This window comes from Gallus gallus, chromosome 1 (assembly GCF_016699485.2).
Source record: "Gallus gallus isolate bGalGal1 chromosome 1, bGalGal1.mat.broiler.GRCg7b, whole genome shotgun sequence".
Classification (NCBI taxonomy): Eukaryota; Metazoa; Chordata; class Aves; order Galliformes; family Phasianidae; genus Gallus; species Gallus gallus.
The window spans coordinates 17,327,573-17,355,401 of NC_052532.1; the positions used below are offsets into that span (position 1 = coordinate 17,327,573).

Consider the following 27,829-nt stretch of genomic DNA (forward strand, 5'->3'; position numbering starts at 1 on the left):
CATGCAAGACACTCAGCTGCTCTGAAAAGAAGGCATTAAAAACAATGTGCAAGAGTTTAATCAGTATAATTACTATTTAAATATAGGTTTAAAGTTTTAATGCTTTTAAATTATAGTTCATTATCCTTACAGTGAGTGAAGTCTATACATTACAAGGAAGACCATGAGTCGTCGTTAATGGAGTTATTGCTGTTCTTTAGTAGCATTACTCTGCTTAGCACTGCTCTGGCACATTTGGATAACACCAGCTCTGGGGAGAGCTGAAAGAGCTGTAGTTCTTCTGAGAAAGAGTATCCAGAAATACTGACAATCCATCGAACTGGAGCATTAACTCTTTAACTGCCAGTGCATTACATGATGTTATGATGTGGAATACTGATAACTGAAATCATAAAATCACGACGGTCCCATAGATCACCATCTAGAGTGTACCATTATTTATTTATTATTATTTAAAACTGACAGACTGAAAAAAAAAAACCTCAAAAAACAGGGAGGTAAAAGACATTGTGAGTGTTTTTTGAATTAATTTCAATCTCTTCCTTCAGTTAACTGGTTACATGTATCTACAAAGTTTAATAAGTCTGTGAGTTCGTAAAATCAGTTGACATGAGAGACAATATTATTATATTTGTTCTTTCAGTATTTCATGCCCTATCACTATTCTTAAGCCCACTGCGTACCCACAACAGTAAATACATGACATTCATTATACTAGGGTATTCTTACTTCTGCAAAGTTTCAAATTGGCTTAGTGCTTGTTAATTATGTTATTGCCTTAAATTTTAATACTAATAAATGAAATAAAGCATCAGTAATAAACATTTGTGGAATTACTCCTAAAGAGCATATAGGTCATACAGCATCACAAACAATAATTAAAATAATACAATGCAATAATCCTTAGTACTTCTGGACAAAATGGGAAGTCCACATCTGTAGAGTATTTGAATGATGAGTGAACAGGGCTTTTTAATTGTGTAAAATAGTAAATAAAAAGTTCATAAGTCATATGAAGTCCAGAGCAGAAAAAAAGAGGCAAAACTGTAGTTTCAAAAACACCTTTGATTTCTTCAATAAAAATTAATGGTGACAAAATTATATCAGTATTAAGTGCTATTGAGAACACGGCCCCAGATGTGCTGTACAGCTGCTATTACCCTTTTTTATGCACTACCTTACTGTGAGTAGATGAAGCAAATTAAACTAACATTTTTGCTAATTTAATGACGAGCAGTATATGGAGTAAGTGCTATTGCTATTTGTGTGTGCCTATTGCCTATTGCTAAAGTGCTTATTGCTTTTTGGCAGACACATGCTCCTTTAGAAGTCTTGAATGAGCATAAATACTTTTTATTATTGGACAAAGGGCTGGATGGAGAGCAATGGATGTTGACTACTGTGTGCACTTCAGCAGGGCTTTTGATACTGTCTTCTACTACAGCCTCACGTGCGAGCTCAGGAAGCGTGAGCTGTATGTGTGGATGGTGGGATGGACTGAGAACAGTACTGTGCTACACAGCTATCCCATCTTTATTTGCCAGTCACGCTGTAAACACTACGTAGACATTTCCATCTGTTCTAGGACCCATCTCCTCAAGGCAAATATAACACTGTAAGAGACAAGTTTTTGTCAGCTGTCTTCTATTGCTGAAAGAAGGCTGTGAAGAATACAGACAAATATTATAATGTATTATTATCAATATTATTATTTAGAATCTAACTTGTAAACAGTTGTACTGTCTGTAAGCATAGTTGCACACAAAGCTGTGAAAAACTCACAATAATAACTGAATTTGTGCAATTGCAGCTAAAGGTAGAATCTGATTCTCCAGTCATTGTGAAATTAAACACTTTAAGCAAGCAAAAATCAGTTGTCTTAAATGTCAAGCAAAGGTATCATAAGCCTAAAAGTGATCATTTTCACACCTATGAAAACTTAGTAAGGACAGAATCTGTTTTACTAGGCTATGCAATTCGTAACCTTGACTTAATCCGTTTGGATTATCAAAACTATTTTTGTTGTTGTTTTTCATATCTTTCCTAATTCAGTACTTCCAGAAACATTAAAATTTGCTATTTGTTTATTTTTAAATATTTTGGTTTGGAAGTTTTGACTAATAGGTTTTGAAAATTTAACCTTAATTTTACCGTAATATTTTTGCAAGGTGCTGGAATGACTTAAAATGAAATGTAGAGTCTTAGAAATAACTAAGAGATCAGCATAAGAGAGTCTTCCATTTGGATTATCTTTTAAAAAATAGAACTACTCTATCTTTGTTGTCATTAAGAAATGAAAGAGCCAAATGAATGGAGTTTTTCATAGGAAAATGTTCTTAAGACAACTGCTTAGAGAAGCTTTTTTCCACATTGTAAAAAAGCTGTATCATAAAGACTAGAACTGGTGTAAAGCTTTTAATGCTTTTTAGACATATACATGTATGTATATATGTGGGCTATTAACACGGTACGTGTGAGTTCTTCTCATGATTTTGCTTAATTATTTAAAATTGGAATGAGTTTCATATCTTAAATTACATGTCCACTATCAATGACAGCAGGTGCTGCACACTGTAGCATGTTTTAATATACTTTCATCCTCAAAGACATTCTTTGTAATATTGTTGAAAATATGACCTTTCTAATTCACCTGAAGTGGCTTCTTTTGTTTAACCATTAGACAACACTATGTACTGTACATAGGTAAATCTCTTAAGAGGCAAAAAAGGATCCTTTTGTTGAATGCACATGATCATAGGCACTTACTAGCATTTGCAAAACAGCCAAACTCTTTGATATCATTGCTGGTGAATGATTATTATTCCCAGAAGCTTATGAGGATTCAGTGATGCAACTGACCTAGTTCTCTCCATTTTTAGATTTGTTGGGAACAATCGACAGGACTACAAGGAGAAAGTCTGTTAATTGCAGCCTTCAACTACCTTGCAGACCAAGTGGTGTGAGAAAACAGAAAATTAATGTCTGCATTAGTTTATTTACTATCTGTAAAATTGCTAGTAAGAAAATGGAATTCTGAATCCAGTAAGCAAATAAACTACGTCACCATCTTTTTTATTAATTTTACCTTTTGTTGTTGTTGAGTATACATATTTTTAAATCCCTCCTAGGCTTGGTCAGTATTTTTTACACACTCAAGTATTATGCTTGCTAGTTTCAGACAGATATTAAGTTGAAAATCTATTTCAAAAGTCGCTATGGCTGCAGATCATAATAGAAAGCTTCTTTGGTGTTCAGACCAATAAATAAATTAGAAGAAGGGCTTTAAGCTCTGCGTGATAAAATGAGCTGAAAGTAGGGCACAGAAAGAACAACCTTTGTAACGAGCCTAGCCTGGAGCTAAGGAGAATCAGAAGTTCATTGTGTATTTCAGTACAGGGTGCAACAACAGTATGAAGAGTTGGTGACTGAGGTTTTTCACTGCCTCAGGATGCCAGTGATTCAGCTGTATATAATGATAGAGAATGCCAAGAATGCACTAAATAAATCCTGTATTTATAGCTCATAATTTCATACTGGAGCTGTGAGCAGGATGGAAAGCCTTGATACGAGTTTGTAGCCAGCAGGATATGGCGTGGTGACATTTGCCGTACTTACTTGATCACGAGGGCACACAGAGTGTGTTAGTGTGATTTCATAAAAAGAAGAAATAAAAGCAATTGAAATAAGGCGTGAATTGATGACACATGCAGTACTTACTTGTAGACTAAGAGAATCATCATATTTGAAGATGGTAGCAAGTGTTCTCTTGAAAATCAGAAAGACAAGCTCTGAACAGATTAATGAATGCCTTACCTGTTGAATCATATGCTCCAGAGTTGTTCTTGTTTCTGAAGTATATTTACAGGATGTCCTATCATTCTTCTTTCTGCTGTGCATGTACCACTTCTGAAAGCGTGATAAACAACATGCATATGTGCTTGTGGAAAACAATTTGAAAGTATGGACTCATTGAGATGTTAATGTGCTTGTAAATTGCGACAAAATTCACATCTTTGATGTACTGAATTAAGGCTAGATTTTTAGTTTAAACTGCTGGATTAGGACTAACGCATGGTTTTTCGTCATTTTCTCAGTTCTTCGTTTTCTACTTCTTTTCTAAACCTCTCCAGCCTTGAAGTATCATATTAAAAAGGACTTATACTGGATGAAAATACCTGACTTGACATATAAATATTGCCTTGACCAGTTAATTGACCAGTTAATTTGTGAACTACAGCATTTTGCATTGTGAATGCATGGGATTTCCTCTTTTATGAAGTTTCATCTGTAGAAAAATCACAATGACTTGAAAATAGAGGAGTTCCAATGTACAGTTCACAGTAGTGATTGTGTTAGTGCTGCCCACAGTGACTTTTTGCATACAGGCTGAGTGACAGCAGCCTTCGGGAGTGCCAGGGTATAACTTAAGTGGCAGATCTGAACAAGTACATTTCTGCCTTAGCATAAACATTTCCCAGTATTTGAGATGTTCATTTAAAATTAAGAGTATTGTTCTGGTTCCATTATTAAACAACACAACAACAAGAACAAACACCCTGAGTTGTTTAATATGGAACTGATGTTTATTTCTCTTCCCATTCCAGTAATTTCCATTTCTGCTTTCTTTACATGAAGTCCCCAGTGGTTTCTCACCTTTCTAGAAATGTAAAAAATCAGTCATATGAACAGCTCTTTCTAACCTAGTTGCTGCAGAGATTTAGACCTTTGCACAAAATTCAGTCAGTTCTTAGAAATAGTCAGATTCCTTGAGGGAGTAGCCCTTGGGCAAGCAGGCTTCTCAGATTAGCCAGGTAAACAAAAGAAAGAATAAAGGAATAAAGAAAAGCTAGAAACCCAGCAGAAACAAACAAACAAACAAACATAAAAACATTTTTAGATCTTTACACTTCAAAATAGCTCATGATAAAAATAAGTCCCTAAAACCTTTCCAAACATCAGCCCTCTAAAGATGGTTCATCTTAGAGCAGAGGGGTGAACCATTCCACTTCTTCTGGGTAATATTGTTCATGTGCTAAACAAAGCTAAAGACACTGAGGCAGAGAAGAAGCAGTTTAATCCAGGCTCTGTCCTTGCTCGAAGTAATGTCTGTGCAGGGAATATGTCAAGTCCATGAATCTCCTAGCAGATGAAGCCCTGCAGATTTTCTCATGGCTCCATCTAGATACAAACTAGCTCTAACCTGGCTGGCTGATAGCAGAGCTTTCCCCAGTTGGGCATGGATTTGTGTGTCTTGGAACAGGCTACAGTAAGAAAAAGTGCTGAAGTTTTGCTTCTGAACCTCCTGTGTGCCACATTTGAAGTTGTCTGGGTTATGTCTATGTGAGCTGTGTGAGATCAGTAATTAAACGGAAGAAGTACCCTAGGTCAATTCTGACACTGAGATTTATCCTGTACCGCTCTGGTGCTGCTGAACAGTATTTCCCTCTTCTTCATCAACCATCTTCCTTGTTCCAATTTACTTTTAAACTTTGGAGTTATCCTGAGTTAATACTCATTTAGTGCTGAGTTAAACTGAATGTTGTTGTACTTCACACTGGATGATAATTCTTAAATAGCTCGTCATTTTATAATGTTGCTTTATCTATAAAACGTAAAACATAATAAATAACTATTATGTTTGCAGGAATTAATTTTCTTTATTAGTGTCCATGAACAGAAAAAAATATTAATCACTGAAAACAAAATACAAAAAGCAACAATTCCAATAATAATATAATAACCTGCTAAGTTGTGAAGCCCCTTGAAGGTCTTTCTAAACTATCAGTGAAAAGGCAAGAAAAGAAGGGAAATAGTTAAGATCAGAAGGAAGGCAAGAGGTTGTGTGGGTTTAAGTTTATGAAACACAGTATTTATTAAATACAGAGAAAGTGAGTAATGAATGGTTTACTGACCTCCTTCATTATCTTAATTCCTTGGCAAGATATTAATGTTTTGATTCATATTTGTGGTTTTTAGACTTGGTTCATACAGCAGGGAGCACTGTAAAGGTAACAGTTGCCTTCTCCCTGTGTTGAACAGAAAAGCAGTGGTCACCTTTCCATTTGTGCTGCTTTCAGAGAACATTTTCTCTCAAGATTAAGAATGGGTGATTCACTGCTGCTTGGACCAACTGTCAAAGAAGGGCCATTTTCTAAGGTAGGAGAGGAAATGGTATTACTGTCATGAATTTGTCCTCTTTCCATGAGATTATTTTAAGCAGCATTGCAATACTTCTGTGCTAAGGCCAGAAAGGCACAGGAGTTATGTTGTGCCTCATTTACCTCAAATATCCCTTAATTGTTGCTTGAGGGTTCTAAAACAGAGGCATGGCAATAAAAGAATGCTCATAACTTTTTACAGTTGTAGTGGTAATAATATATTTTGTATTTATTGCAGTAATGGCTGGTAAAGTATAACTCAATTAGTTTAGACTCCATTTGTTATGGCACTATTCAAATACTGCTTCTCAAACAGCTAATAGCTTAAAAGATTAGAAGATGACAAAAACAGATAAGGGAATTGAACGAAGAGAGGATAACAATGATAATTAGAGGTTTTTAGCACAAATAAGTAGTGGGAAATACTTGACCATTAAGCTTTTATTACTTGTTTTCGGCCAATATGTATGGCAACAGGAGAAACTTAACAGTGGAGGAGATGCTGTCTTCATAGATTCGACTGGGAATTCTTTACATGTGAATCAATCTTATTTTTCACTTTAGTGTGGCTGTCAGCTAAAATATAGAGGCTGGCCTTTCAGCAAGATAGTATGGTAGCAAAGGTTTGGTTAATTTCCACTGTGGGGTGAAGTGATTTGGGTTTGAAAGGCAGAAATGAGACAAGTGGTAGTAAATAAAAACTTAAAAAGAGATACAGTGGTTTGTGATAATCTAAAAAATGATTTTACTTACCAGTATTTTGAACTGATTAGAAGAGGAATGGTAGCCGAGTACAAGAAGGACTTGGGACATCAAGGTCAGTAGGATATTGATGAGTGTTAGATTGTAGTTCTTGAAGAATTGGAAAAATTAGGAAGAAGTTACAAAATTTGAAAAGCTATGGTTTTCTCCTGCAAAAAGCTGTGGTTCATTTAATGGTATTATACTCTTTAGCTAATTAATAGCCTACATGAAATTATTATAGTTAATTATGCGGTCATTAATATCCCACAAAGAAAGACTCTTGGTTTCAGTACACAAACTGCTGCAAAAAAAAGATTCCAGTTTAATTACAATCAACACTAAAGCAAGAAAGAGAAATTATTGTTAATTTTATTTAAAAGTATGTCAGTTCCTTCCTATCTTTCTGTAAAAGGACATGTAATGAGATTTATTGTTTTGTTGTTGTTGTTGTTTAATTGCTTGCTTTTGCTGTGGTATGCAGCTGTTCTCTTTTTTTTCACTGCTACAGATCTACTTTTGAAACAAACTTCTAAAAACAGTGTTTTAAGAACTTTTTGAATTCATTTCCTTTAAAAAAGACCTTAGTATTTGTTATCATGCTCTTTATAATTTAAAAAATAGCAAACTGCAGTGACACTAAATAATAATAATAAAAACTTCCATTTTACTACAAAGGCAAAATATTCTTCCATAATATTCTCCTGCAATCTAGTCTTGCATGAAAATGAGGCTAGAATATTCACTTTGAGATTACACGAGGGATCAAATTTTGTTTGCTGTTTTTTTTTGTTGTTGTTTGTTTGTTAGTTTTTAGGTTTCTGTAACATCTGAAGTGTGAGCAAACATTCAGTAAGTAAAAAACCTGTAGAATTTAGAATTTCATTACTAATCTTCAGAATGGTTAAAATCTTGTCACCAGCATAAAATAAAGTAAAATGAAGACTTTTCTGTATCTTGTTAGGTAATTGTAAAATCTGGATGAATTTACTAGCTATATGGATGTGTTTTGTGGAAATAATGCTTTGCTTCTATCAGAAATAGTGTTGCCAGCAGGAGCAGTGAAATGTTCATCTCTCTGTACTCAGCACTGGTGAGACTGCACCTTGAGTACTTTGTTTAGCTGTTGGACCCACACTGCAAGGAAGACATTGAGGTCCTGGAGTGTTTTCAGAGAAGAACAACAAAGCTGCAGAGGAGTCTGGAGCACAGGCTTTATGAGGAGTGGCTGAGGGTACTGGGTTGTTCAGTCTGGAGAAGAGGAGGCTCAGGAGTGACCTTAATGCTCTTAATAACTACCTGAACGGAGGTTATCCCAAGGTGGGCGTTGGCCTCTTCTCGCATGTAACTAAGAATAGGACCAGAGGGAATGGCCTCAAGTTGTGCCAGCGGAGATTCAGGTTGAATGTTGGAAAATACCTCTTCTCTGAGAGAGTGGTCAGATGCTTGCACAGGCTGCCCAGGCAGGTGGCGGAACCACTGACCCTGGAGGTGTTCAGGAAATGTTTAGATGTTGTACTGAGGGACCTGGTTTAATGGAAAATATCAGTGATCGGTGGACAGTTGGACTGGATGATCATGGAGGTCTTTTACAACCTTGGTGATTCTATGAGTCTATAAAGTTTTTGGTTGTTTTCCAACATAAGGACTATTTTATTTATATACTTGTCACTTCTAGTTGTTTCAGTATAAAAGGTATCTAGTACCCTATTTATTGCACAGATATTAACATTAATCTACTCCCTCCCTGATCATCTCTGCCTGTAAGAGTGCTGGCATGAGATCTATTTCCTTGGTTTGCTTCATGCACTAGCTCTTGTTGGCTTTCTCTTCAGGAAAAAGAAATAATTGAGTCTAATCTTTGAAACTTGTTTCTTAGTCACTGATTTGGTAAAATTAGATTCTTCAGTGCGCAGACTAAACTTTCATGAAAATGTTTGAACTATAGGGTATATCAGAACCACAAAACTCTTAGCAATGCAAGGTTTCAAAATTATTTGATTAGCTGAAATTTTCTGGATATCGGTAAATGTTCAGTATATCTCATGTTTTTATCTTTAAAGACTAGTTCCTGAAGATGAACTGCCTAACTAAAATTGTTGTGCTAAAATAAATAGATTCCATTGACTTTTATAATGAATGCATATCCTCTGCAAGTACTGTGACTAGATTCCAGCTGAAAATTCATGTGAAATTATTTTTTACCTTTTATTGAAGAATAATTGCCTGCAAACCTGTAATGAGGATGTAGTTCTTTAGCTCTCATTCAGTATTGATGTTTAGAATTACTTTCATGTAGCATTTTTGCCATTAGCAACTTTTAGTCATACAAATATCATCTCTAGCTATAAAACTTCACAAAAATACTGAACGTGAAGATCTCAATAAAATATAATTCAATGCTGAATGGTTATGCATATCTTTTTTGTGGCCAGCAGATCAAGGGAGGTGATCCTCCCCCTCTGCTTATGCCCTGGCGAGGCGTACTATGTCCAGTTCTGGGCTCCCCCATTCAAAAAAGACAGGGATCTCCTAGAGGGAGTCCAGCAGAGGGCCACAAAGATGATAAAGGTCCTGGAGCATCTCCTGTGTGAGGAAAGACTGAGTAACCGGAGTATGTTTCGCTTGAGGAAAAGACTGATGGGGCATCAGATAAATGCTTATAAGTAGCTAAGGGGAAGTGAGAAGCAAATGGATGAAGTCAGGCTCTTCTTGGTGGTGTGTAGCAATAGGTCAAGGACTGGTAGCCTAAGACTTGAACATAGGAATTTCCGTACAAACATGCAGAAGGATTTCTTTACAGTAAGAGTGATGGAGTACTGGAACAGGTTGCCCAGAGAGGTTGTAGAGATATTCAAGGCCCATCTGGACACCTACTTGTGTGACCTATTATAGGGTACCTGCTTTAGCAGGGGGGTTGAGCTTGATGATTTCTTGAGGTCCCTTCCAACCCCTGTGTTTCTATGATACTGCGTAGGTATACTTTTCTATGTTGTTACAGCATCATATTGATATGTGATAAAGTAGTTTTACATTGCCAAATACAGCAGTGTCTTACTACTGAACGTCAGTATATTTTAATTTGCATAAACAATTCATTTCATAAAGAAGACTTCTCATAAAACTAATATTAGAATATGCAAAAATTAGAACTTATACGAGAGCTGTTCCGAAAGTAATGCCTCCTATTTTATTATGTTAGCTCACTATATCAGAGGCAGATGTTGATGGTATCGCAGTAGAGGTTGAACTTTCCCAACAGTATTTCATTACATTTTGTTGCCATGTGACAGCAGCAGGACAGTCTGACAAAATGGTGTCTGACATGGAAGTGAGTATGAAGCAAAGGAATGTAATTTAATTTCTCCATGCAGAGAAAAGTGCGCCCATTGATGTTTGTTCAGTGTTTATGGAGACCAAACAGCGGATGAGTGCAATGAAGTGGTGGGTGGTGCATTTCAGCAGTGGTGACAGCAACGGAAAAGACAAGCCATGCTCCAGATGGTTATGTAGATGTTTATGAGCATGGCATGCAGGCTCTTGTTCATTAGCTTTTGGTAGTGACTATGTTGAAAAATAGTGTTTTGTGGGTGAGCATTTACTCAATCTAATAATGTTATTGTGCTCTTTGTTATAGTTTCCATGGAAATAAATAGGAGGCAGTACTTTTGGTGTGACTTACATATATTTGCTGTAATGTGCAGATACAGGTACATCTCTTAATAAAATTTAATGTTTAAGGGAAAATAATTCAGAATGGAAGTGACACAAGTTATTTAGAAATAGTGTGTTTAAGCTTAACGTGCCTAAAAGCCAACCATCTTTACAACAGATACAGAGTAGTGACATTAGTCTTTAACTGTTAATTTATTTTTCCTGTTACTACTAATACTAATTAATACTATAACCTCAGGCTAAGACAATATCTTATGGCCTAAATAAGAGTGCAGCTCAGTGTGATACCTGTGTAAATTACCAGGTACGTCCACTCATAGACTAGTTTCACCCACTTGAAAACATGAGAGTGAGAGGGGCTGAAGTGTTGTTTAGCCTTCAAGAAAACTGTTATGTTCTAATTAAAAGCAAGTTTAAACACAGATTGCTTTTCATCTTCCTGACTTTAACGACAGGCAGTTTATTCTTTTTGTCAACATTCTGTATCCTGATGACTACAAGAAACATTTTTTTTTTTTTCTAATATTAAAAGGCAAACAAACTCAATTCCTCAAGAGTTTCAAGGAAGTAAAAGGCAAAATGAGAAATCTGCAATACCCACAGCATTCTTCTCTTTTGGATGCCATATGGTAAAGGGTTGTTAGCAGATTTTGGATGAAGACAACAAGAAATGTTAATAGAATATACACTTTTGTCAGGTGATTTAAGATACTTGAGATGTGGATATACACCAAGACTGTATAACCAAACTTGTACAAAATCACAAGGCGATTTACCAGGTTGGAAGATGGTAATTGTATTTCACCTACCAGGAGTGTATTCAACACAGCAAATTCTGAAGACTTGCTGCTCATGGTTAACTGAAAGCAGAATAGAACATATGGAAATTCAAGAACAGCCTTTAAATATATCACAATATAAAATGCAAGGTGCAAATATAATAAACAGTCAGTTACTCAATATTTATTATGTATATAGGAATATACATAAATGCATATGTAGGAATATATATAGATTATGTATAGGAAGAATTAGACTATCAAAAAGACAGCTATTCCTGTGGATTTTTATCCAAACTTTAAGAGAGGAGGCAGAAGGCCTAGGGCAAAGTGGGGGTCTAATGTTCTACAAAGTAATGGAAGAAAGATTTGTCCTACGAGATAGAGACTTTTTTTGGTTAGTTGAATTAATAAACAGATGAGATGTTACATAAGCCGTAACCATTGGTACAGCATTGGTCACATTTATATGAAAAGTCGTACCATAGTTCTGATGAAATCAGATATATAATTTTCTTCATACTCCTCTCAGAAGAGGCTCACCTGACAGGAGCCTGGGCTGTAACGTTGAAGTGCCACGATATTTCATGAAATCATATTTACTATTTTTGAAACTTTTTTAGATGGCAGAAACATGCTTTGAAAATCATGATTTTTGTAGCTTTTATGAATCAGTGTAAAATAAATGTCTATGAATCTGTTCCAGTATTTGTGGAACAGATTATCCTGTAAACAGCTGATATTTTATTAGCTGAAGCATCAGTTCTGCATTGTCATCAAGGTAACCAGATTTGTAGGAAGGTTAATGAAATCAACCAAACTTCCTTAGTACTCTCTGCATTCTTCCTTTCACTACTATATTCTGTTAGGAGTTGGCTACCAATCATTAGATCATCTGCTCACCTTTCCAAAATTATTATTCTTCAAGAGAATCGCTGTGTATTTATATTTTTAGGAAAACGTTATCACAGTATGGAATGAAGAACTAACTGACAAGGGATTTTCTGAGTGCTCTGTGAGATTAGCTTGTTCTCTCTTTTCTGAGTAGAACAAAATGAGGAATTGACCTCTGTATCACCTCAAATGTAAACCTGCAATAGCAAAATAGTTGCTCAATATCTTGCTTATAGCTGTACAAGTATACCAGAAGGCTACTGAGCAGGACTGGAGTGACTCGCAGAAATAAAGAGAAAATCTTGACTCTCTTAAGGCTGGTTTGTTTGTTTTCAAGGGCATGCTTACTGCTTTAATTACCATAATGTTTATTTGTGAAAGATAAACAATTTAGAACTGTAAGGCACTTGATCTCAAAATAAGATCAGTGGGATTGAGATGTAAGCATGATATTAGTTACTCTAATCAGGTGTATGCGTCTGGAATAAAATATTTTTCAGTATATTCCAGTTTACACGCTGTACGTGCATTTCTCTTGCCTTACCATACAGCCCTTTACTTTTCTCTCTGCTCAGTCATGGATCTTGAATTAGTTAGAATTTGTTGAGTACATTTAATATATGCTTTAATTGGGTCAATCACTTCAAATACCTTATCAGCATTTTTGCTAAGCACATGATGCTTAAAATAGTTTCAGGATCTTTTAATATACGTTACCTGATCCTTTTTTCTCTCTCTCTCTTGCTTTTTTTTTTTTTTTTTTTAGTCAAGGTTTGGTTATGTGATAGCAACTAACAAAAAGGAATAAGTCTTAAAAAAGAATCAGTCACCTGCCTTTTTTATAGTTCTTATAAAGAGAAAATATGATTTTTATATTTGACTTCTGTAGTTCTTCATAGCTAATAAGATAAAATAACTGCTTCCAGGCAGCTCTTACATGTCCCTAAATACTGACAGTACATAAAGGTTGATAACTCTGCATACTTTTCTGCTTTGAAAGTAACTCAAAATCAAAATTAAGAACATATGGAAAAGGCTAAGTTTCTGAAGACTGTGGAAAAAATTATCTGTTTCTTTTTTTAAACTTTTTTTTTTTTTTTTTCCCTGTGAGGATATGTAGTGCATTGAAGATAACTAGGGCCATTATCTTGTTTAGAATAAAAAATGTTTCAGACATATATATGACATCACATCTTTTGTAAAAAATTATTACACCCTGATAACAAAGACCCTTTCAAAAACAAAATTCTATTACTCATTACATTCAAAAAAGAAATGCACAGTAGTTGTGCAAACCTCACCAGTGATAATTTTTATTGAAACACAAAGAACCGGGGCTCCAGGCCATGATCATTCAGTCTGTGTCTTTGACTATCTTTTGAAGAATACGTATTCCTTTGCAAAGAAAGGACAAGTAAGGTAATTCTGGCAAACTGCCCAGTTTAACTGTATTAAAGAAATCATTTAAATCAAATAAGAATATTGAATTTACAAAAGGATATCAATCTAGCTTATATTATCCCAAATAATTACTACTCTATGGCCATTTTTAATACTAGTCCACTATTTTCCTCTTAATTTCTTTTAATTCAAAACAAAAATTTTTATCCAGAAACTTCAGTATAAGGCTGTATTTTACTTGGTATGTGCATCCATTTTTTGTTACACATATATAAATTAAACATTTTTTTATCAGAACAGTTAAATGCTCTTGAGCAAGCATTTATAAAGAGTTGAACAGGATGATATTACATATTTGAAAAAATAAAAAGGACTGAAACCGAGCTTTAATGAGAATGCAAATGAGAATTACTAAGGTTCAGTGAAGGTCAGAGCAGCTTAATCATCAATTTGTGTCAGCAACTTCTCACAAGTAACAAATGAGTATTAATAAAAACTGTTGTCTTAACAGATTAAACCACAAAATTATGATTGCTCTAGAATTTGACCAGCTGTCCTCATACACATGCAGTTCAGTTTAAGTTGGCTCTTTTATCTACAGATTCAGGACTAAGCTATGTAGGTATCTTTTATTTATTTTTTTTAAATGACATTTTAAATGACTTGGTGTGGTGTACAAATAGGAGTGCTCCTATTTGTAAATAACTCCTATTTGTACACCACACCAAGTCATTTAAAATGTCATTTTAAAACTCTTCTGTCTAAGATATCACATTTTTCCCCTGAAAACACAGTTTTCATCATGATGAATTTGTAAGGTACTTGTTTCAGTTAAATGTAGATAAGCTGCATGGATATGCTCCTACAAAGTTGAATAAAAATTCTGAATTTCCTAGGGCAAAATCACTTAATTGAAATTTAAATTGAATCTCATTTCACCTTGTAAATTACATCTCTACAACTATATGGTTTTCAAGAATAGAATGTAATTTTGAGAGGGAAAACACAAAAATGATATTTCTTTTATCTGAAGCATTCATGAAGCCTAAACAGAATAACCCAGAAAAGCAAACTTCATTGCTTTTTTAACTTGCCCAAGTTTCTATTTTGACAGTTTGAATATATTGTTCTACAAATAATATTCCTTTAATGTAACTAAAATATAAGCAAAAATGATGTAATTAGAAAAGAAGATTTTTATTCTAAACAATTGCAGAAAAATACCTAAGTATTTACCTGAGTATGGGCAGCTAGTGCTGTAAACCGATGCTTCAGTTTTTATGAAAGCCGTCTGATCTTGAAATAAGATTATCGTGTCACAGTTCCCCTAGTTTATACATATTTTGGGTATGTAGATAATCAAGTTAGAGGAGAGATTCATTAATACAGGCATAGTTCTTTGCAAACATGACTTAATAGCTGTTGGATCATTAACAATTCCCACTCTGACAGCTTGCAGTGTGGGCTGCACTTACGAGCTACTTTCTACATCAAACTGTTTAGACAAGCCCACAAAAACATGCGCAAACAACCAAATTAGCAGAACAGTTTTTTCCTGAGAAAATTTCCAGCGTCAGACAATCACTCTTGAATATCGCTTGCTATCTCAGAGAATAAGTGGAATCAAATGAATACCACATATCAGCTTCAAGGCCAACAAGCACTTTCATTTCTTATATCAAGATATGGAATCTAAAGTTAGAATATTAACTTCGTAATGCACGAAACCTTCCTACAGGTGTGCAAAAAGGAAACTTCAAGCTATGAAACTAATGAAAATTTCAGAAAATATGAAATGCTAATTACTGTTAAGCACTTACAAAGAGTATTGAATTAAGGATTTCTTAATTTTATCAGTATTAGTCATTTTAAATCAACATTAAATTAAATAAATAAGTAAATGAATAAAGATGAAAAGTTGAACTTCTGAGAGGCTTGAATTAGTGGGGAAGAATTAGTGAGTGATCTGTCAGACAAGTAGTATTTTCATGTCTGCTCATTTCAAAGCAGATGGAAGGCAGATCAGAGCTCTTGTCCTCTTGTTGTACAAATTATGTGGCTACATGACCTTGCTTTGGCAGTCAGTAAAGGTTGGATTGGTAGCTTGGGTAGGTGACATTCCTTTCTCCTTCCTATTATCACCACATGGACGTGTGTTCTCTGTAAGGGGATAGGGAATTTATTTCTATGAAGTCCCTTGCTGTTCTTCATGTACTGTAGCCTCTGCTGCTTAAATGTTCATTTTTGTGTACCATAAACACCAGCAGGGATGTGCACTGATGCTTCGAAGTTCCATACCAATGTGCTAACTGTGTGACTCACCTGATCCTTATCTGCTTCTAAGAAATATCTTGTTTAAAATAATGGGGAAGCTCAGTAACACCAATTGTCTTTGTGTAATACTAACCATAGTTCAATGACTAATGCATAAGAATAATAGTCCTCCTACATACAGAAATTATATCTCTACTTACCAGCTTTGTTTCATCTGTGTTCTTAGACCACTGTAGTTACAGCAATAAAGCTAATCATATAGGCTACACTTAAACTCGGAGGAGAGAGGTAGGTATCTTGATGTAGGAGTCAAAGAAAAATAGAATGGTACCATCTGGGAAGCCTGTGTTCCCTCTAAGATTACAGATGGAGTCTAGTTGAGCAGCTGAGGTTAGGCTTCTAAGCTTTTACAGATTTGTTGAGATGGAACCTGTTTGTACTAGTTTACTTTCATCTGCCCTGAGTTGTAATAAAATTATGTTTTGCATTATATCTCTTGTACATTAACTTCTCTTAAGTTTATGTATATATTGGTTATTGGTATTTTTGTTTGTTTATTTATTTATTTGTATGGAAATGCTCTGAGTGTAAAAGTTGCATTTCTTGTTGGTGATTCCTAATTGCATAGAACTATTTCTATTTTTTTAATCTTTATGTCATTGCAACTTCATCTTCTACCTCATATGTAACTGAGTTATGATTTACTTACACCATTTGATTCCCGCTTATAACTCCACATCAGATCAGTAATAACTGAAACACCCTGCATTGCTGTTAACAGCCATCTTACTGTACGTGTAAAACTAGTTGCTTATTTTAACAGTCTTTAACCAGGCGTATATATGTAAGCATAAATAGAAGATGGGATTTTTAAAAAAATACATTTCACATGACCATTCATATGATTTTGGTTCTTATTTTAGAAATAATAGGGGAAAAATACCACATTGAAGACAATGCTAAGATGAATTGCGAGCTTTACATCTTCAATGGTAATAATGTTTTTAATCATATTATCCTACCTGTTGTAGGAGTTAGCATTTTCATATATTTTCTTTTAAATAAATTTCTTCTTGGATTACATTCTAGGATACATTCCTCACTTTCACTGTTTTGTTTTTTTTATTTGCAGTGTTAAATGTGGCTACTGATTTTGATGACATTTGGCAGTTAGTCTACTTCAACTGCTTATACCTCAAATGTTATTAGTAACTGAATTAATACCACTTTTATCAAGATACATTTCCTGTTGAAAGTGCTCAGTGAAGTACTTTGTACTTTTTTCTCCAAATAATCCTGAAACATGGAAAAAAAAAAAAAAAACACCTTGAATATAATTTACTGTAACTTAGTTACTTATTCTTTTAGTTATTAATCTGTTTCTTGTTTCTAGTAATCTTACTATTTATTCTATTTTTTGAAAGTCAAAACGTTGTGTTAGTTTTTTATGGTGTCTTCTCATATGTAGAAAAATAGATTGACAGAATAATTGAATAAAAAGGATAATTTCATGATTTAGTTTCATAAAAAGTGATAACAATAATATGAAGGAGTAGCAAGAATGGAGAGCTCCAGGAGGAGCAAGTAAGGAACTGTGTAACAGCAAGGAAGCCAACAGTGACCTCACCAGAAAGGGTCCAGTCCTACAGTACACAATCAAAGCAAGCAGAGCAGGTCTGATGGCGTTAACCAGAGTAAGATGACAATCCAGAGCAGCAAACAATACTGAAGTGATGAGAGAGATCCTAGGTCAATCTGGGACTGAGTAGGACCAACCACAGCATAGTGATCACCAGAAAAGACTGTCGTGAGAAGTCAGGTCCCAGGGCTAGCCAAGAAATCATGTCTCTAGATCAGGGTTCCGGTCCTGATAAGCAGAGTACGTGGCAAGGCAGGACACTGTTATACTGTAACTTAGAAAGGGTCCAAGGGTGAGAGCCTCAGTTCAAATATAGATCTTCAGAAAGAGGTTGAGAGGACACTCCTTTCCATAGCTCTTTCTCATATCAGGCTGAACCATGGTTTTATGGCCCTGCCATATCAGCACTCACCCTCACACAAGGGGTTGAACCCCAAGAGGAAGGAGTGCACTAAGGATCCTGACAAACAATTTCATAGATAATTGCAGATTTTTTTTTTTTTTCTCAGAACTGGTCATATGGAAAATAGATATTGATTTTATCTAATGGGTAGCTTGGAGAAGTAATTTATTTTGACAATTTAATTTCTTTCCTTTGGTGCTTTTAACTTGCTAAGTGTTTAAAACCTAGCACTTAGAAAGACAACCTATTATCCTCACATAACACCATGGTATTTTTAAATCTTGACTCGTGGGTTATATTTAAAATCAACTGTGACTTTATTTATTCTTTTCTTTGACAGCATTTTCCTTCTTTAAATAAATGAAACTGAACTTTAAAAATCCCTTTCCACTTTTCAAATATGTACTTACAATTGACTTCATTGAACAACCTGAATCCACTGAAATCAGTAGTTATGCAAGATGATATAATATAAAGCCCATACATTACATTTTCAAGGTTTTTTGATAGAACTTGATTTTATCTCAAAAAGTTCCTTTTTGGTGGTGTAGGGTATGAAAGTGTATCCAGAAGGCAATTTAGTTCATTCATCATCTAGTCCATAGGAAAACATCAGAAATGTCTTCCTGTACATTCAGGATCCTATCTGCCCACTTTTCTTTGGGAGTGATAGTGTGTACAATACTAGTCTTTTATGTAATAGCTAAAAAAGAATATACTCTTGCAAGTGAAAGGAGATTAAACATTTGTCTTCTATATTTCTGATAACTGGTCTAATAGCCAGGCTGTAGGTGTCACGGTTAAGAGTATTTACACTGCTTCTTCTTGAAGTTAAAACTGCTGTGTCAACAAAGAGTGTGATAGTCAGGGTACCAAGAAAGTGGGAAAGATCTGATTTTAGTCTAATGATATAAACAACGAATGTGCAAGAGGTGTGGATTTTGTCCCAAATACAGCTCCTTGACAGCATAATCTTTTAACGTAGAGATTATTTAAACAAATTAACCCATTTCTACTCACAGCTTCTACTGTTATACAATCAGCATTGCCCATTTTACTTCCATGATAGCCTACTTTCAGGAAAAGATGTAGAAGAGCTTTGCACAAGGTGATTACTACAGAGCTCTTTTGAGACATGGATTCACTATTTCTCAGTTTAGTACAGATGGAAGTCCATCTCACAATTCCAGTATGAGTGCTATAATTGCTAATATGTTACATGACAATTTCTGTTTTTCATCATCTTCAGAGGTGCACAGGAATAAGGATATGAGCAAATGAATATTAGACCTCGTGAACTTTTAATTTAGTTCCTAAGGAGTTTAGATTACAGGAGACCTTACTAAAAACAAACAAACAAACAAAACAAACAAACAAAAAAAACCAAGCAAATGGCTTTAATTTAGTTTTAGATATTTAAATCTTATTTTATGAAGAATTTAGATGGACTTGATTCTTCCTGAGTTGGTCTTTTAAAATAAATTAAATAAAGCATTAAAAAATAAAAGGCATTGAAACAGTTTATTACTTATTCATTAGTATGTATAGAGGAAGAATATATACAATCTGTTTAAAGAATAAAATGATTTGAATAGGCACATGGTACTCCTAAATAAAGTCATTGCAGAGAGCTTCCTTAGAATAAAATTTCTCTCTATAGTATTTTGAAAGTTTTAATGTTACTAATTTAATTAACTTTACCAACAAAGAAGGATTCCTAAATGTCTTCACCAAAGGTAAAATCACAGCAAATTTTGAAGCACTTGACATTTATGATTAATACTGATACGCATGTGTGACAATGCATTTTCAGATTCCCACCTTTCTGCTACCTTTGAAGTTGTACCTCTTGGGAAAATGCAACATAAGGAGTTTATTTATTTATTTTTATATTCTTGTTAATTTTTAGAAAACATCAATTTAAGTGTGTACAATCCATCCAATGTATAGGATGCATCCGCAGAAACATTTTAAATAACAAATTGACCTTCTGTTTTTAACAGCTAAAGTCTTTTTTTCTATGAAAGAAAATTATTTATGCATTTATCTTTACAATGCATATTCACTGTAAGTAAGTGACAGAAAACATACATTTCTTTTAATTTCAATAAATGCCTTTTATATTATTTTATTGCATCTTCTGAAGCATTTACATTGTGTCAAAAAAGAATTAATTAAAAGATTAATGACATAACATATTGAATGCTGAATCTACTGTATTAAATTATCACTTCCATTGAAATCAGAGAAGTCCGATTCTGTCTTTAAGAACTGTCTACAGGTGTGATATATGCATTGAAGGCGAAGTATACATTTCATAAATCCTTTTTGAAGGACTGTAAACAACTCAGTCAAGGAAATGATCTGTTGAATTTGAGGACACAGCTATAATCTAAATCTGCTTAACAGACCTTTGACTAATCATAAATCCGTTCTGTTTTTCTCAGGATTATTTAGCAGTAAAATTTCTTGGAGTTTAGTATGTGTATGTAATAGCTACATTTTATACAATGATGAAAATATAAATGCCTTGCTTTGTAACATTACAACCTAAATAAACCTGTAGCTAAAAACTTGGAAGGCAGGTAATATGACAGCCCAAATGCAAAAACTGCATGCTTTAGAAGCTCCATAGAAAAAGAGTTCTGCATACAGATCAAAACCTGTCAAGAGTTAAATCACAGACTAGACACCAGCAATGTTAGCTATTTCCAATAATTCAAAATTGTACACCCCAAATTAGAGAAAATTATTTATCAGTGTACTAGATAACTGATTTACACCCTTTGTGCACACCTGGAGCTTTCATTGCATTCATAATGACAAAAATCAAATGAAAATAATTTATGATATATATCTTAATCCAGCATCTAATCTTGGACTGCTGTAAGGTTTCTGTTTTTTTCATTTTGTCAAAGGAGAGTGAAAGTGGCAGTAAAAAATTGGCTTGAGCTTTTAATGCTGATAATTCTTTTCAGGGTAATCTTTACTGCATAAGGCGCAAGACAGGAGAGCAGTACTCTAATCTCCATTGGCTCTCATACTACTGTACTGTGATGACGATTAGCCTTTCCTTCTAGGAGCATCAGAGATCCTATTGAAAATATATAGTGAAAAAACAGTGAAGTATGTCAGTGTCTTGCAACCTGAACCACTGTAACACTGATCTCATCACTGATAAAAGTGAAAATCACTGTGCAGACAAAATGTCACAGCCATCGTATGCCACATGTACAGACATTTTAAAGGCTTGAACAATTCTGTGGTTTCCATCAATAGTAATAAAGCCAATGCAGCAACAGTTCCACTATTAAAAAAAAAAAAAAAAAAACAGCTCAGAAAAAAAAATAAATAAGAATACATGTGTGAGATAAAATTTAAATGGGACCTTTTGGACAGAAACCATTGAAATGGTAACATGCAAGTGAAATGTGCCAAGGAAAGGCAATGATTTATTTCATATCCTTTGTCACTAAGAAAATAGAAGTTTTTAATCAAGAGTATAAGAACCTAAGAATAGCCACGTAGGTTCAGCATAAAGGTAAATCTCCTGTATTCTGTCTCCTGCAATACTTATAGGCCAGTGCTTAAGAGTAGAAATAGAACAAGCATGTAGAGTACTTGTCAATACAACTCTCCTCTCCTCTCCTCCCCTCTCCTCTCCTCCCCTCCCCTCCCCTCCCTTCCCCTTCCCTCCCCTTCCCTCCCCTCCCCTCCCCTCCCCTCCCCTCCCCTCCCCTCCCCTCCCCTCCCCTCCCCTTCCCCTCCCCTTCCCTTCCCCTTCCCTTCCCTTCCCTTCCCTTCCCTTCCCTTCCCTTCCCTTCCCTTCCCTTCCCTTCCCCTTCCCCTCCCTTCCCCTCCCCTCCCCTCCCCTCCCCTCCCCTCCCCTCCCCTCCCCTCCCCTCCCCTTCCCTTCCCTTCCCTTCCCTTCCCTTCCCTTCCCTTCCCTTCCCTTCCCTTCCCTTCCCTTCCCTTCCCTTCCCTTCCCTTCCCTTCCCTTCCCTTCCCTTCCCTTCCCTTCCCTTCCCTTCCCTTCCCTTCCCTTCCCTTCCCTTCCCTTCCCTTCCCTTCCCTTCCCTTCCCTTCCCTTCCCTTCCCCTCCCCTCCCCTCCCCTCCCCTCCCCCTCCCCCTCCCCCTCCCCTTGCCCCTTCCCTCCCATGTAATTTAGCATGATATTTTCTTTTATTTTTTTCCTCTTTCCAGGTTACCTATAGGTGTAGGAGAGTTGATGATGAAAGCAGAAACTGCTTTTACAAACTACTGTCATTTTCCCAGTTGCTATTTGCATGATAAATGGTACTGTATGCCTCATTACTACTGACTACTCTGCCCTGCAAATAAACCAGCAGCAAGCTAATGGCAAGAAATTCATATCAGCAAGGTCTCAATTAACAGAGAACTGTATTTGCAGTGTTATAACCTATGCTAGAGATATTCTGGTGCTGACCTAAGAGCTGGGTATGCTTCTGTTCTCACATCACCCTATTTGTAAAGCTGTCTTGAGAAGACCTTATATGCTGAGCTCTATGGTTCAAGGATAAGTAAACTTCTATCTTTAGTAGTGTTTCAGTTAGCTTGCCACTTTCCATTTTAAGATACTAAACCTCAGTCGTCTTCCTGTAACTCAGCTGAGTGGTTGAGAGCTGTGTATTATACTGGGAGGAATTAGAGATTCCTGCAATTTCTTGCCTGAAAATAAATAAATAAATAAATATAAAAAAATTGTATTGTCTTTTTAAAGTTTGTGGGTTTTGTTTTGCTTTCATATTAAAGTACTATTCTAAATAATAGTAGTATGGAAAAGGTATATGAAGACAGAGAAGTTATGTTCTATTACTTCCCATGATGTCTTCTATTGTTTGTCAGTTCACTGATGTACAAAATTCCACATTTCCCTGTTATACTTTAATGCTGTGTTAGAAATTTTGTAGTGAGTGTTTTAGATAGTGGCTATTGGACATCAACACACTATCACTGATATTAAAGCAGTTTGGAAAATTGAATTTGTTTTATTTTGTTTCTTTAGAATTGAAATGTGAATAAAACATTGCTTATGACACTTTTATAAATGAGATCAACAATCAGAAGATTTTTAATGATACACGTATTTTATGACTAAGTGATATTTTCTGCTAGCCTCATTTTCACTTCAATTCTGTTCCCCCCCCCCGAGATAATGGTAGTATTTTCTTGCACTCTGTTTTGGCACATTACTAACAGCAGTAGATGTTAGATATGTTAGACACTATCTATTGCCCTTCCTCTGCCAACAGCCATGGAGAAAATGTTTGAATGTTTGTATCTGCTTTAAGCCATGCAACAGGAAACTGTTGTGCTTATATTGTTCCTGCACCACTGATCGAAGACAACTGCCCTTCAGAGTATATGGGTATTTTATGCCTAATTATTTTTAATACAGAGCTGGGAACTTAAGGAAATACTGTGAACAAACCTCAGGTAACATAGACTTAAGAATGATAGGATAATGAGAATTGAAAAGATGATAAAAATTTGTCTGAAGCTAGAAAATAGCTTTTCAGAAGTACATTTGTCCTTTCACATTGGATATTTTAAATATTTCTGATTTTTATTTTCATTTCCTTAGTAATTGCTGTAAATGCAGCAATCAGTACTATACTTTCCCCAGGACATTTTCAAATGCTTTTCTGGTCCTTCCTCCTCCTTTCCTGGAAGTAATACGTTTTTCTATGTACTGAATGTAGCTTTGAAGAGTAGTTCTGTAATTCTGTAATTCTGCCCCAAAAAATTCTACTAAGTACTGGCATATTTTTATCACATAAAATCTGTTAGTTTAGCCAAACTAATTAGAAAATGAGCAATTAATTCATCATGGAAACTGAAACTCAGTTGAAACATATTTACATTTCTTTTAAAAAACTATTACTATTTATATGAACATATATCTTAAACTGGTGATAATAAGATTTTTAGTCAAATGAATGGTAATGGTTTGGTCATAAATGATATTATTTGCAATAGTAATACTATTTTTAAAACAAATGATTATTTTCTTAGTTTATTTCATCATGAGTTAACAGGTAAGCTATCTGATTCTTATATTGGAATTCAGTTGGTATTTGATTTGGTTTTAAACATTTAATTTCCATGAAGAAAACTTTTGTTTATATTTTTATACATGGTAGGTATTTAACTTATAGAATCACAGAATGGCTTAGGTTGGAAGGGACCTTAAAGATGATCTAACTCCCCCTGCCACAGGGAGAGCTGCCACCCACCAGATCAGTCTGCCCCACCTGGACTTTAACACCTTCAGTGATGAGGCATCCACAGCTTCTCTGGGCAGCCTGTGCCAGTGCCTCACTACCCTCTGAATAAAGAATTTTCCCCGAACAGATAATCTAGATCTCCCTTCTCTTAGTTTAATACCATTCCTCTCTTGTCCTACCACTGTCTTTCCATGTAAAATGTTGGTATCCCTTCAAGTACTGGAAGGTCAGTGAAGTCTCCTCAGAACCTTCTCTTCTCCAAGCTGAACAAGTCAAGCTCCCTCAACTTTTCTTTATAAGAATGGTGCTCCATCCTTCTGATAATCCTTGGACCCTCCTCAGGACCCACATCAGCAGCTCCAGAGTACTTTAAAGAATGCAGTCATAGTTAACCTATATGTTGATGTCTGTGATTCCTCTTCTTAAGTCAAGGTAAAACTATTGTACAGTATCAGTCATTTCAAAAATGCTATCCATATGCAGAAATATTTACTCATTCAGAGAAATGAGATCATACACAAGTGAGAAGTTGGTATGATGACACTCCATCTTTTAAGGGGATAAGTATTTAAGTATCCATATTTTGAATAAAGCAACGTTGGGTTTAGTAGTCTAATGTGTTGCTATGCTTTATTGCCTGTCTTTTGTCACAGAACAGAAAGATAGCTATGTCTGTAGCCACATATATCAGCTAAGATACTCTCTTTAGAAAAAAAAAGAAAAATACCACATACATTCTAAAAAAAAACCAAAAAAAAAAAAACAAAGAATGTTTATTCTTACAAATATTAAACTGAAGGTGTTGAACTTACTTACAGTCTAAGCAGTGTCAACTGTTATCCTGACTACCTGAGCGTAGTGAATAGCTGCTTAAATAATCCTCTGTGTGTTCATATAGATAATTGTCCTAAGCTGTGGACTTCTTTGTGGCGTGGGCTTCTTTGTGGCTTGCTGCAGTTTACAACAGAATATATAAATTTTAACAAGGAAACTGTTAAAGAACTTTAGTGGACAATACAACATAAGATCATTGAGGAAGCAATAGCGTTTCATTAAACCATAAAAGTAAAAGTATGTCTTTTACTAGGAGCAATGACTGAAACTTATTACACAAACTTTATTAAAATCTGGTCCTTGTATATCTGCTTTTTAGAATTTCTTTGTTATTTTGTTCAAGAAACAATATGCAAACAGGATTTTTTTTTCAATTGTTTTACTTTAAAGGATTTTAGTTTTGGCTTTCAGTAGAATTTATACTGAAAAGTATATTTTCTTTAATTGCTTTCATATTTTTTTCTAATGCAGAGTGAAATGCCAATAACATTGGTTATAATGATGCTTTGTGCAGTGTAAATGGTAGCACCGCAGAAAGAGAGTGAGAAAAGGTAGCAACTCATGCTCAGCAACTGACAGTATCAGCAGATGCAATTCCTGAGGTCAGCGCAGCACAGTGTGCTCAGACGCCACTCAGCTGAACTCCCCAGGGTTAAGTGGAATCTCTGAGAAACTAAAAAAAAATTTTCCTGGGTTGAAGAAAATCGGTAATTACAGTATATACCCAATTAAACCAACAAAAACAACCACTTACATGAACCACGATTATTGTATTGTGTAGGAATTTGGCAGTAATAAAGGCATGTGGCTAAGTTCCTTGAGAAAAGAATTTCTCACTTAAAAATTGTTCCTAAATTATTGCCAGTGGATTCTCCCTCTGGAACTCATTGTATCATAAAAAAGGCAATAATGGTAAGTACTGTCACAGACACAGTGCATACATAAACCATCCTTAAGAGTGTGCATTTGAAATACTGAAAGAAAAATAGTACATTTACAAGCTATGTAAAGCCATTACAGCCAAGAAGGTAATAGCCCAGTTTAGGGCTCTACTAACTATTCTCTACCACCAGAGAGAATGCTTCATAAAATGTGGAAAAGATAGATGAATATATGTATTTCTTTAATTTTATACTTGGAAATTCAGAAAATAAGATACAGAAATGTGGACATCCCTAATGAAATTCTGCCTGCTTTGCTGTTACAGGAGAGTTGTGGACAAGGTTAGAAGTAGGGATCTGAGGGTACAAGAGATGGGGAGGCTTCTCACTAAGGAGAAGCTAAGACTGAGAGTTAAGAGAATCTAGGAAACTTATAGATGACCCTGATAACTGATGTGCACATTTACGTGTTTGGGATTCAGAGAAGCATTGACATGATGTGATTTTGTGTCTGCCCATTTTGACAAATGTTTATGATGTTTCAGTAGTTTATAGACTGAGCTCAATTTTAAATGAACTGCTGATGTATTTATCATTATGGGAATCAAGTAAGATAAGTATTTAATTCATTCCAGTAAAACCTTTATTGTCTTGCAGAGTTCTGTGATTACATGCATTCATTTGACAGGACATCCTCAAGTTGCTTTGTCTGTGCATCACAGAATAATGGTAGCAATGCTTCATTAAGAGGCAGCCATGCTAAAAACTAACAAAAACTTATTATTCTATGTAACTACCCTGTAGACTCAACACTCTGTTGATATCTTTTCTGTCATGACCCGAATGTTTATATTATATTTAATTAAATGCAACCCTTTAAAGCTGTATATTGCTTTTGCTACTAGCTTCATGACGTGATAGCTATATTCCAGCGTATATGTAGGTTGTGTGTTTGTTTTGTTTACTTTTATTTATAGTAATGGGTTCATTTTAATGAGTCTGTTCATATGGTGGTTCATAATGATACATTTCAGGGACAAGTGTGAACTAATTTATTTGTAGAAGAGGGTAAGCTCTTGGTTTTTAATCTTTACACCATCTTCTGAAATCTTTCACCTCTTCTGAAATTCTGGCTACTCAGGGCTAAACAGCACTTGCTTGCAGACATCATTTTTAGTGTGAGCTGTTAGGGAACAATGTATATATATATATATATATATATATGTAGTAAAGACAGGCATACTTTTTAAAGTCTCTATTTGAAATGTCTTCTTTAAGATTTGCAAAGTGTCTTTATATTCTTATCTGTATCCTCCTTCTGCAAGAGGCTCCTGATGGTGTATAAAGGCTTTAAAATGCATACAAGGGAACAATTCATGATGTCTCTTCCTTAAGTTTGTATGTGGTTAGGTGTAGAGCTATTAATATTTCTTGCAACACACTAGTACTTTCAGTAATGAAGGCATGTCTAACCAAAAATGGAATTGTGCTCCTTACACAGAAAGCTGAGTACTCACAGCAAGCTAGGTTAATTGTTTTTACCTCTACCTAAGACTGAAGAGTATCAAGTAATGGCCAGTTCTTCAGGAACAGACTTTCTGGGGCAGGATTTTTTTCTGTAAATCAATTAATTAAATTAATACTGTAAACAAACAAATAAAACCAACCACAGTATTAGTAGACAAGTTTCTAGTATTTTACTGTTTGCTTTTTAACAGCTGAGATAATTCAGTTCATGTTTTCTACAAAGGCAGCTGTGGGGCATAAGAAGCTCACGTCTCCCAAATTGTTTTCAGTGTATAGTTAAATTTATCACCACAAGATGGAGTTCTGAACTTTCCATCATGAACAATCATTTCTTTGTATCAACGAGGAGTAAACATCATTTCTTTCTATTATAC

The 27,829-nt window shown here is 35.1% G+C and overlaps 1 protein-coding gene and 1 long non-coding RNA gene across 4 annotated transcripts in view; both read left to right on the forward strand.

Moving 5' to 3' along the window:
• The window catches only part of FAM19A5 (family with sequence similarity 19 member A5, C-C motif chemokine like), a 421,841-nt gene that overhangs the window by 56,470 nt on the left and 337,542 nt on the right, over positions 1-27,829 (forward strand). The gene's annotated exons all lie outside the window — the stretch shown is intronic.
• Positions 14,970-22,679, forward strand: LOC121107315. The gene is made up of 2 exons (XR_005841201.2): positions 14,970-16,914; positions 22,169-22,679. It is a non-coding gene; the product is annotated as an uncharacterized LOC121107315 (long non-coding RNA).